The following is a 13,375-nucleotide window of genomic DNA, read 5'->3' on the forward strand; positions in this document are numbered from 1 at the left end:
TGCAGACAGAGCACAGACTTTGTTAGATAAGCAAACATTATCTTGAAGTGCATGATGCCACTTGATACTTCTGTAACCACTTGGACTGATACAAAGTGTAGCAGCACTTTGTTCCAGAAAGATATCACTGGAGATTGAAGGGTTTATGCAAAAGACAAAAGGGCAGCATGAAGGAAGAAGGAGAAGGAGAAGGAGAAGGAGAAGGAGAAGTAGATAAGCTTGGTGCAATCATTTGGAGAGACTTATATTCCTTGACACTATAATTTTTAAATTGTTTATATGTTTATTATAATTTAGTAAATGTAAAGGTTCCCCCTGATGTTAAGTCCAGTCATGTCTGACTCTGGGGGTTGGTGCTCATCTCCATTTCTAAGCCGAAGAGCCGGTGTTGTCCTTATACACCTTCAAGGTCATGTGGCCGGCATGACTGCATGGAGCGCCGTTACCTTCTTGCCGGAGCGGTACCTATTGATCTACTCATATTGGCATGTTTTTGAACTGCTAGGTTGGCAGGAGCTGGAGCTAACAGTGGCTGCTCACGCCGCTCCCGGGATTTGAACCTGCGACCTTTCGGTCTCCAGCTCAGTGCTTTAACGCACTTCACCACCGGGGCTCCTTTATTATAATTTACCTTGTTTATATTATTACTAGCTGTGCCCGGCAACTGTGGCAAAGTCTGCTGTGGCAAAGTCTGGTGGTGTTGGTGAGAACTTGTTGAGGTGGTGGTGGTATTGAATGTCTGTTGTATGGTTGTCCTTATGTTTAGTATGCATTTGGTTGTTTGTGTACTGTGAAAGTGGTGAGAATAGAGGGGGTCTATGTCCCTGTGTAGTATTGTATAGTATTTTTACGTTGTCCATGTGTTGTGAATGCTTGGATTGTGTCCTGCTGCATAGTAGAAAGGGTTGGGCTGGATGGCCCTTAGGGGTCTCTCCAAACTCTTGTGCCTGTCCCCTGGGCTGAGTGCATTGCTAGGAGACCAAGTGGGCGGAGCTTAGCCCTCTAACTCTCCAGTGTTGTATTCATGTTACTTGCTCTGTACTCATTACAAGTAGTTCTGCTGGTACTGAGGGATGAGCTAGTGAGAAAGAAACCCTCTCTCTCCAGATCCCCGGGCCGAATGAGCCACGAGGTTCCCTGCAGTTTTCATTCAGGACGTACAAGCCCCTCCCCTGAGTTAAACGTGCTCTCCGATTGGCCACAAGGTGGAAACAACATGCTAGGTTGCCCCAGTGCACTGAAACAAGTTTGGGTGATTTGCAAATGCTTGCTTACCTAACGAAAAAAAACGACATCAGAAAAATTGCCTATCGCGGTTCGAAACCGCGGGATCCACACGACGAGATAATGCGATTCGAATATCGCTTCAAAAGCGACAAAACAAACGAATTACTAACGATAAACGGGGAAATCGAATTTTTTGAGCAAGCCTGATATATAGATATTGTGGAAAGCTGCTCCAAGTTCCCTTGCTGAAGAAGGGATGGGATATAAATAAAGTATTATTATTATTATTATTAATTGACACAACTAAATTGTGTGACACGGCAAACAAGATAGATCTGCAGGATTTCGTATCACAAAATCACCAGTCGAACACTTCCCAAGTGTTTAGGACTGTGTGATGAATTTTTGGATGATGTGCGCAGATCCCAGTAGGGTGGCCTTTTGCAGTTGGCACATCATAATCTTGTCAATGTCTATTGTTTCCAAATGCCAGCTGAGATCTTTTGGCACGGCACCCACCGGGACCACCTGTATTGGTTTCTGCCAGAGTCTTTGAAGTTCAATCTTGAGGTCCTGATAGAGGCTGAGTTTTTCCTGTTATTTTTCATCAATCCGACTGTCACCTGGGATGGCAACATCAATGATCCAAACCCTTTTCTTTTCCACAACTGTGATGTCTGGTGTGTTGTGTTCCAGAACTTTGTCAGTCTGAATCCAGAAGTCCCACAGTATTTTTGAGTGTTCATTTTCCATTACCTTTGCAGGTTTGTGATCCCACCAGTTCTTTACTGCAGGGAGGCGGTACTTAAGGCATAAGTTCCAATGAATCATTTGGGCCACATAGTTGTGCCTTTCTTTGTAGTCAGTCTGTGCGATTTTCTTACAGCAGCTGAAGATATGATCAATGGTTTTGTCAGCTTCCATGCACTTTGGGTCATCAGCTGATTTTTCGATCTTGGCCTTAATTGCATTTGTTCTGATGGCTTGCTCCTGGGCTGCAAGGATCAGGCCTTCTGTCTCCTTCTTCAGTGTCCCATTCGTGAGCCATAGCCAGGTCTTCTCCTTTTCCTTCAATTTTGTCAAGGAACTTTCCATGTAATGTTTTGTTGTGCCAGCTGTCAGCTCTGTCAGTTTGTAGTGCATTTTTCTTGTACTGGTTTTTTGTCTGGTGTGCTTTGAGGAGTTTCTGATTTTTGACTTCAATCAAAGCAGGTTCTTCACTTTGCTTTACATATTCTGCCAGGGCATGTTCTTCTTCTTCGACTACTTGTTTTACTTGTAAGAGTCCTCTGCCATCAGATCTTCTAGGCCAGGGGTCCTCAAACTTTTTAAGCAGAGGGCCGGTCCACAATCCTTCAGACTGTTGAGGGGCCGAATTATCATTTGAAAAAAAATACAAAGAAATTCCTATGCATACTGCACATGTCTTATTTGTAGTGCAACAACAACAATAAAGAAAGAATACAATATTTAAAAATGAAAACAATTTTAACCAACATAAACCTATTAGGATTTCAATGGAAAGTGTGGGCCTGCTACTGGCCAATGAGATAGTCAAGTTAATTAGGATTGTTGTTGTTGTTGTTGTTGTTGTTGTTGTTGTTGTGTGCCTTCAAGTCATGTCAGACTTTGGCCGAACCTAAGTCTAAAATTAATTATTTATTTTCTGCATTTATTTACTACATTTATATCCCACCCTTCTCATCCCGAAGGGGACTCAGAGAAGCTATATGTACATACAATATATTATATTATTAACATAACACAATATTAGCATTATATATTACTATATTGAACTATACCACTATACTATTATATAATATGTAATATATAACATATAATTAATATTATTATATGGTATTACTATTAGTATTATATTGTATAACATAAGATTATTATCAATATTATATGTATATACAATATATTATATTATTAAAACTGATATAAAATATTATATTATAAAACTGAGGGCGGGGGCCAGGTAGATGACCTTGGAGGGCCGCATCCGGCCCCCGGGCCTTAGTTTGGGGACCCCTGTTCTAGGCAAATATAGCCAGTCAGCATCGCTGCGAGGAGTGCAGTGAATGATGAATGGTCATGAGTTTTCTTGTTTGATGCCAGCAGTATATCTTATGACAGGTATGGCCCAGGTGTTTATGGCCTTGATGGTGTTGCCACCATTGAGCTTGCTTTTGAAAAGTTTTCTGACCCATTGAGTATATTCTTTGCTGACCACAGTTTTCACATGTTCATGCTTGATGTTGTCCAGTTGTAATATGCCCAGATATTTATAGGCCTCTGGCTGGTGACACTTTATCATTTGGCCATTAGGCATATTTATGCCCTTACTTTCAATGATTTTTCCTTTCTTCAATGCCACTGTTGAACATTTGTCCAAACCAAACTCCATGCTGATATCAGTGCTAAATATTTGGATAGTGTTAGTCAGAGACTTGATTTCAGTTTCCGTTTTCCCATACAGCTTCAGGTCATCCATGTACATCAGATGTGAAATTTTGTGAGATTTCTTAGATGTTTGATAGCCGAGATTTATTTTTTGTAAGATTGTTGACAGAGGGATCATGGCAATAATGAAAAGCAGAGGGGACAATGAGTCTCCCTGGAAAATTCCTCTCCTGATGTTGACAAGTCCATAGCGTTCATTTCCAACAAACAGTTCAGTTTTCCAGTGCTCCATCATGTTTTCAAGAAAGGTGCCAACGTTTTTACTAATCCCGATGACGTCTAGGCACATGATGATCCAGCTGTGTGGGAGTGAGTCAAAGGCCTTTTTGTAGACAATCCACGTCATGTGAAGATTAGCTTTTCGGCTTTTACAGTTATCCAGAATCATTTTGTCAATTAATAACTGGTCTTTTGTGCCCCTGCTTTTCCGTTTGTTGCCTTTCTGTTCATCTGGCAAGATGCTCTTTTCTTCAAGATAGTCTTGAATTCTGCCAGCTATAATGCCAGTCAGTAGTTTAAACATAGTGGGCAGACATGTTATTGGCCTGTAGTTTCCTGGTCCTGCTCCTTTTGCTGGATCCTTTTGTATCAGGTGAGTTCTTCCAGTTGTTAGTCATTCACTGATACTTCCTTTCTGCAGCATGTCATTGAATTATTGGACCATTTTTTCCATATAAACTAATCAGATATTTGAGCCAAAATCCATGAAGTTGATTACTACCAGGCGATGTCCAGTTCTTGACTTTTTGCACTCGTTTGCTGATCATTTCAGTTGTTATTTCCATCTGTTCCATTTTGTTATGTGAGAATTTTCCTTCAAATTACTTTATCCACCCAGCGTTTTTGTTGTAGTTTTTATTATTTTCCCAAAGTTCTTTCCAGAACTTTGTTGTTGCAGTTTTCTCTGGCTTTATGGTTACTGTGTCTGTTGTTTGGTTCAGACTCTGGTAAAACCGTCTTTGGTCTGATTGAAACAGTTGATTTTGTCTGTATTGTATGATTCTGGCTTCATAACTTTCAGTTTTTCTGGCTTTTGCTGTAATTTGTTCTTTCATTATTTCCAAAGCTTCTTCAATTTTTCTGGTGTTCAACCAGTACTTTCTGATCAGGTATTGCTTGATTTTGTCATTCTTCAGTTTCTTCTCTTTCATATTTTTCAGGTTACTTGCACCTGATCTAGCATTTTTGATTTTCAACTCTAGCCTTACCTTCCACTTTGGTTTTCCAGTCGATTTTCTTTGGTGCTACCTTCGTTGTAGGAGCCTGCACTGTCGGCATACTGGTTTGTTAGTTCAATTGATGTTATTTGGACAGTGGAGAGTACTGTATTCACATCTTTCTTGAGAGGCACCAGGTGTTTCTTGGGCACTGTTTTTAGAGTTGGAAGCCACTTTCTTATTGCATTTGCTGCAGCATGAGCCATGATCTTATCCTTGAGCTCTTGTTGTCTTGCTGTCAAGGTTCCTGGTGGTTCAACAAGTGTTTCAAGTGCTGGTTCTTCAAATTCTTGCAAAAGCTCCACACTTTCTTCTGATTCAATCTATTCCACCATTCCAAGTGTTGCTGGAGTCTCTGCTGCTGTCTGTGCTGTGGTGTGATGGTAATTTGCTTTGCAGATTTTCTGAATTTCTTCGAGTTCAACTTCACTGAACACTTTGTTTCTGATTATGAATCTTCGTTGGTCAGCCAGTCATGGTTCTGTTATCTGTGTGTCAGGATACTCTTGTTTCCACAGTTGTTGCATCCTTTTTTGGTAGCCGCGCTTTTGAGGTTCAGATTTGTAATAGCATTTCATAACTGTGCGGTTTTCTGGCATTCTATTTTTCTGCCGCTTCTGTGACTGTTCATTTGTATTTTGATTCTGTAGCCCACTTGTCAATGGATGTCCAGAATTGGCAGCATCCTCCGCGGTCCTTTTTATCCTGGGCGATGACCGAGCCAGTATAGACTTCGTTTTGGTTTGATTCTACATAATGCTAATGGGTTAGGTGCTCTTAGTTCCACTCCTCAGCTGAGACCTCTCTGGTTTGGTTGGACCTGCCGGTAGTTGTTGTTGTTGTTGTTGTTGTTGTTGTTGTTGTTATTATTATTATTATTATTATTATTATTGCATCCCTCTGTCCAGATCAGCTGTTTGCATTATTCAAAGCACCACCATATGAATTCAAAAACCTAGCCATATTTGTCTGAATCAGTATGCAAACTGATTTTAACACTTGAGAGAAAGAAATTAGTAGCATAAAATAATAATAATAATAATAATAATAATAATAATAATAATAATAATAATAATACTTTATTTATATACTGCCCTATCTCCCAGAAAGGACTTAGGGCGGTTTACAGCAAAGATACAGACATACAATACATTACATTATAAAAACACATTATTACGCAAAAATAAAATTTACATTAAAATAACAATCAGTACAATCACAGCAGCTTCCAATTGGGGTCAATAATGCCGTAGGTAACATAGACCATGATCAGGAAAAGATGAGACTGTACAGTTTATTTCATGCCAAGTCGGTGGAATAGCCAGAATGGAATTCATTCAAACACCTGTTGAAACCACCAGGTTTTGAGCTCCTTATGGAAAATATGTAGAGTAGGGGCCAACTTAATCTCCTTAGGGAGAACATTCCAGAGCCAGGGAGCCACTACTGAGAAGGCTTTTATAAGCTTTTATAGACATCATTCTACTTATCTCTGTGCATCTAGTGAAGTAGTTTTAGGTCTACTAAAGCTTATGCTACCAACTTGTCTCAACAGAGTTGCTAGATCGTGCATACACCTCCATATGAGTTAGCCTGTTTATTTGCTCTCTCCCATTCCCAAACCATTTCTAGATTTCATACAGTGTAAAATGGCATATCATCCATATATCACTAACACTACAATCTAAACATCTGAATAAGTTACTTCACCAGCTTTATCAATATGTTTAAAATGCATTTCTCCCCCCACCTTTTCCACTGTTTGTGGTTGCAACACTTAGAATCACAGAATTATAGAATAATAGAGTTGGAAAAGACCACATAGTCCAACCCGCTACCATGCAGGAAAAGCACAATTAAAGCACCCCCACAGATGGCTATCTAGCCTCTGCTTAAATTTTCCAAGGAAGGAGCTTCCATCACACTCCAAGGCTTAGAGTTCCACTGCTGTACAGCTCTCACAGTTCAGGAAGTTCTTTCTAATGTTCAAGTGGATTTTCCTTTCCTGTAATTGCTTCGGGTCCTAGTCTCCAGGACAGCAGAAAATAAGCCTGCTCTCTCTTTCTTATGACAGCCCTTCAAATGTTTAAACATGGTGATTCATATCTCATCTCAGCCATCTCTTCTGCAGGCTAAACATGCCCAGCTCTTTAACTTGCCCCTCATAGGACATAGTTTCCAGAGCTGTGATTATTTTAGTCAGCCTCCTCTGGACATATTCCAGCTTGTCAATGTCTCTCTTTTTCACATGTTCTGTTGTTGAGCCAGATGTCATCCATCTTGTATCTGTGCATTTAATTTTTTTTTTGCCTAAGGACTTCATCACACTGATGACTCCCCCCCCCCCCCAATCCCATTTCTCTGGCAATCATTGGTGAAATGGACAGTGCATGTAGCACCTCACAGAGAGCTGCAGGCACCCCATCACATGGAGGAAGGGTGGCATATTGGGTCCAGACACATTAGTGCCCTGTCGCTTCCCGCATCAGACAGGGGAAAGCATAGCAAGGCGCTTTGGCATGTTGCCATTTCTCCCATTAGACAGGAGGAAAGCATAAAAACAGTGGGTAGCTCCATTAGAGTTACCCAAAAGATGAATTACTTATCATTGTGGTGAGGAAGCTACTTGCAATACTTCCTCACCACTTCATCCACTGATTGGGTGGGGCCTTGGCCTGCATCATCTGATGGGGTGCGTCTAGATCTATGACCGAATATGAGCCCCAGCATTGTAAGGGGCAAAAAAACACCATGTATCTTTCATTTCTCCTTGTTGAAATTCATTTCATTAATTTTGGCCCAGCTCTCCAATTTGTTGAGGTCATTTTGAATATTGATCATGTCTCCTGGAGTATTAGCTTTCCCTTCCAAATTGGTGTCAACTGCAAACTTGATATGCACACCCTCTAAACCTTCAAATAAGTCATTAATAAAGATGTTGAGCAGCACTGGGCCTAGGACAGAACTCTGCAGCACTCCACTAGTCATTTCTTTCCAGGCTGAAGAGGGACCATTTGTGAGGACCCTTTAGGTCCGGTCGCTTAACCAATTACAGATCCACCTAACAGTAGTATTGTCTAGTTCACATTTTACTAGGTTGTTTACAAGAAGATCATGGGGGAGTCTTGTCATACACCTTACTGAAATTCTGGATTCATAGCATTCCCTGCATCTACCAAGCTTGTAACTCTGGCATGACTTGTTTTTGAGAAATCCATGTTGAATTTTATTAATCACAGCATTATTTTCTAAGTGATTACAGACTGCCTTCTTAACAATCTGCTCCAGAATCTTTCCTGGTATTGATGTTGGGCTGACTGGGCGGTAATTATTTGGCTCCTCTTTTTTTCCCTTTTTTGAAGATCGGAATGTTTCCCCTCCTTCATAGTATTGCCCTAGAGGACCTAGAGGCCATTAAATAAGTATTTTGTCTATGTCTTTCAGTGTGACTTTAGGATTTATAGACTCACCTTGCAAGATTTAGAGATTCCAAGAAAGAACATATTAATTAAATTTATAAATAGTCAAATCTGCAAAAATTAAACCCATAAAAGTGGAGGGCCAACGGTTGCACCTGCCACAAGCAGCAGTCATTGGCCAGCAGTACCCAAGCTTGTTGTAATGGCTTAATTTTCCTTCTCTGAGTAATAGATAGCGCCTATTTGTCAGGAATAGGTTGTCTGGTGGTGCAGTGGGTTAAACCGCTGAGTTGCTGAACTTGTTGACTGAAAGGTCGGCGATTTGAATTGGGGGAGCAGGGTGAACTCCCACCATTAGGTCCAGATTCTGACAACTTAGCAGTTCAAATACATGAAAGTGTGGGTAGATCAATAGGTACTACTTCTGTGGGAAGGTAATGGCGCTCCATGCAGTCATGCTGGCCACGTGACCTAAGAGATGTCTTCGGACAACGCCGGCTCTTTGGCTTAGAAATAGAGATGAGCACCATTCCCTAGAGTCGGACATGACTAGACTTCATGTCAAGGGAAACCTTTACCTTTACCTTTGTGGAAAAATCAATATGAGATAAGGTGCACTGCTGTAATATCCCAACCATTCTGGTTCATAAACACAAGCTCCAAGAAACATCAAGATGCTTTATTCAGAAAACATAAGCACAAAATACTTGGTATTATCAGAACTGAAAACCTTTTAGTTTGTACAATATAAAGAAGCTCAAAGCATGTCAAATATTGGAATTTTCTCTCAATTGCCCAAGTAATAGCAGTAGTGGTGGTATTCAACACACTCCTTCCTAGCTCAGGTCTCTCTTCCCTTTCCACACCAAACTTTCCATAGGAATAATCTTGAAGCAGTCTTCACCAGGCACAGCTATGCTTTAGCCTCTGCTCCCATACTTATACACAATCCACTATCAAAGCAATAGAGAACAGCATGTTCATAAGTACTGCAGATCTCATCATTCTAATGCAAAACTCATAGTTGGATTTTGACATGTGCATTTTATGGAAGGAAAATGCAAGGCAGAGAGAGTTCCAGGTTTTGAAAATGGATAATATTTCTCTTAAAATAATGTCCAGCATCAAATAATGTCTGTTGTGATCTTTTGCTACACATTTGGACATTTTTTTTCTTTTTAGATGCATTTCTCAGGGCCTTTGATCCTAAGTGTGAAGTAATGTTCGATACTATTAATGTAGACCTTTGATTGTAGATCCAAAACAGCATTCAACACAAACAAAACTTCTATCATGACATTAAACAACAGTGTCAGCAGAGAATAATCAGACCAGCAGGACAGCAAACTGCCAGAGAAAGCATTTCCAAAATATTCTGGCATGGAAGAGTGCACAAATACAAGCACTGTGGGTTCTACAATCTAGGCTGAATGCCATCCACAGTTTCATCCATAATCTGTGGTACTTGTCAAAGGGAAGGGAAAGAGGTGGTGTTGCTACACAACTCTTCAGCCCTTAGGAAGTACTGCAAATGAAAAGGCAAGATACCATCTCAGACAGCTGGCACAGGGATAAAGCATTTCCAGTCAAACAAGAAAATCTACAATAAAAAAACAAACATGCACACGCCAAGGAGGATGTTTCCTGAGTGACATAATATGCTCTGAGGAAGGACACCACAAGTGGTTTTCATTTTCTCAATGTTTCCTTTATTGCATAATGGTTTTCTTAAACAGTAAAAGAACTTAAATTATTTTTCTTGGGGTGGGGGATAAAATATTATATAACATTGGTTCTATTCAAACACACAAACCTATTTCTCCCTTGGCTTTTTTAAAAAGAAGACCTTAACTCTAATTCTGAAGTCTGCATCCTTTATATATGTCCTCAATGAATACAATCCCTAAACAGCACAGTTTTAAAACATGAAAACATTTCTTAGATGCCTGTGGGTGGGATGACAGTTGCAGTATGTTATAGCTCATGGCCTGTAGCCATTTCTGTGTTAAAAGCAGTGATATAATGCAGATGTTTTCACATTTATTGATTGCATTGTCACACATTTTAAGCATAATTTTGGAAAGTAGGCTCAGTATATGAAATCAGTTCAGAAATGCCATGTCCACAATGAAATCCCTTTACATGTAGGGTTAAGTAAAATAAAAAAGAAGCTTGGCCCAGTTCCAAGCTGCCATGTGTATGCATTGATCATAGTGAACCTTGTTGAAATAAAGGACTTCCAGCCCAAGAATCCACCAAAGTTGTACTGGGGAACCTAGGGCATTTACAAATATCCTCATTCTTGATGAGAAAGGAGATCTCAAATAAAGTCCAATTGTTCCTGCATGAGAGTTGTTTGCAAAATGCATTTTTGTGCAAAAAACATTTTTTGGAGGTGTAGAGTAGCAATGCAAACACCTACATCTTCGTCAGAGAAAACTGAAAGAGTAAGACTGAACAATTCCTTCTGGAAAAAAAGAAGAAATAACCCACATTTCTGGAAATGTCACATTCTAGGAAAGATGTCTCATTCTAGGTAAAGATGTCTCATTCTATGATGTGTGAATAAAGAAAGAACAAAGGGGTAGTGCATCTAGTACTTCAGCTTCATTGAGGATGAAGAACATGAACCCAGAGTGAGATGAGGTGTCGATCTCTTTGGGGGACACAGCGGTCTCAGTTATTAAGATTTCATTTGAGCTCAGATGAATGATACAGAAGTTGAAGTGAATCAGGAAAGTGGAATTGTTTTATTTTTGGGGAGTAGAAGTGCTATTAAACTTATTTTCTGGAGTGATTTGATGATTAATTTTATGTAAGTTTGTTTATTTGGTTGATTAATTAATTGTGACATTTGGACTAAAATATTTAACAAACATGTAACTGGAACTGGATACATAATGCTTGCTTACTCAGTTTCGAATTTCATATTATACAGAACATTTTCCCAGAAAGTATTCAGACATATACCATCCAATATTCCATGAAAGAAAATATCTACTCTTTAAGGAAGCAAAAGCTAATCATGCATTTCTGCTACATTTTTTGGAGTCTTTATTCTTTTTAGCTCTTCTGAATACTTTTCCTGTCCTGTTGTGTTTTAAAAACCAGTTGTTGTTGTTTTTTGTTTTGTTTTTTTGTTTTTTGCATGATCTGTACACATGCCTACAAACTGCTGCTTCAATCTACCTTCAGTTTTTTATTAATAATAAGGTTCAGAACATCAGGCACTGATCTGTGTACATCCCTCTGTTTCATATGATGATGAGACTTAAGCTCTATTCAGGCACTATTAAAGTAGGTAAAATAAATGTATAAGGAGGGATTTATGTTATGTTGTAACCTCTGGAAGTATGACTTGAAACTGATGGTATCTTTGTAACTTCTAAGCCAGTGTAGCATATTGGACTCTGAGGGCCAGGGTTCAAATCATTGCTGATCCAGGTGACCTTAGACAAGTCACGTTCTTTCAGCCTTGGAGGAAGGCAAGAGAAACACTTATGAAAATATCGTACCAAGAAATTCCTGTGATCAGTTCACCTGTTACCATAAGTTGGAAATGACATAAAATGACATAAAAGCACACAACAATAGACAACAATGTTAGCCCTGCCTCCCTCCATCACTGCTCTCTTCACATGAAACACAACTTCAAGAAGATGACTTTCCATTTCCACATGCTGGAATGCTGGAAAATTGGCATTTCTGTTTTCATAAAGTGTGGCTAGTGGAGAGTGTCCTCTCCTCAATTTTTGTGTGAGGAGAACAGTTATGGAAGGGGAAGGGATATCATGTTTCCCCTTCTGATCAGGGCCTAAAGTTTTTGCTAACTCATTTATACATAAGAGCATTGGAAACCATGGATATAAATCTTCTTCTAATTCATTTTCACATGCAAGTTGTCAGGTTCTTGCTCATTTTTATTATTTTTCAGTCTTGTTACTGGAAAACTTGCACAAAAACTTGGTTTTTACTCAGGAAAATTTGTGAGTGCTATTTGAGATATGGTGTATATATCAGCACCATATCTCAAATTTCACATCTGGGAATCTTGGAGAGAGATGTAAGACCAGAAGTTCACACTAATAAAATCCTGACAGGTCATTCTTCCAAAAATAGAAACATTAAATAGGAATGTAAAATGGCATTGCTGTGATTTGTAATTTCTTGGTAGTAGAGTTAAGCATCCTGTTAGTGAAATGCATACATATAAGTCTTTTTTGATGGGACATGGAGGTGTTTTTGGTGCTCTGTTTATTATGCTCACCCACTCACCAGCAGTTTTTTAATTTCTAGGAGTAGCACTTGCTGCTTCTTGCCAGTGAGAAAAGTAGGGAGGAGGAAGCAATTCAGATCCTGAAGATGCATCTGCTCCAGGCTCCTGGGAGAAAGAAAAAAAAGGATGTTCTCCATCCATGACTGCACTTCTATTTCTCTCCCTCACTGAGTTGAATCCAGCTGCTACTTTATAATCTGAATTCCCTCCCCTCTCCTTCACTACCCCATAGATAAGCAACAACAGCAATCTCCCTTTATTGCAAACAAGGACCAGATCTAATAGTGGATTAGACTGTGCATTTGGCTTGTGCATTTCTCTGTATGCCATAGATTTCAAGCATGAGCTTTGCCCACGTGAATGATGTGGATGAGTCTGCAGACAGCTTGAAGTGCTTATTTTGTTACACTTGACAATGGTTTGTGATGAGCATGTCCATTTGAGAGGTGTTTAGGCCCTCAGATAAAATAAAGCAAATAAAGCAATCCTCCACTCTAGTATATGAATCCTGGCTCCTATCTGGATTTTCACCTCATCCTTGTTTTAGCAAAACTGTTGTTACAGAAATAGATCAGAGGTCTTTCTGTGGTAGTTATTTATTCTCAGAATTGTAGCCTGTTTAAAGATATTAGACTTTCTTCCATGATGCAGGCAGACTTTAAGGGACTTTCATAAACAATGAAGCATTCTGTTTTCTTTGTAAAAAAATTAAATTGCTCACTTTTAAATATTTTAGGATTTTTATAGACAAGAAAGACATCATACAAATT

General features: G+C 39.4%; 1 protein-coding gene across 1 annotated transcript in view; it reads left to right on the forward strand.

Moving 5' to 3' along the window:
* The window catches only part of trabd2b (TraB domain containing 2B), a 424,563-nt gene that overhangs the window by 383,140 nt on the left and 28,048 nt on the right, over nucleotides 1–13,375 (forward strand). The window lies entirely within an intron of this gene.

This window comes from Anolis carolinensis, chromosome 4 (assembly GCF_035594765.1).
Source record: "Anolis carolinensis isolate JA03-04 chromosome 4, rAnoCar3.1.pri, whole genome shotgun sequence".
NCBI classification, from domain to species: Eukaryota; Metazoa; Chordata; class Lepidosauria; order Squamata; family Dactyloidae; genus Anolis; species Anolis carolinensis.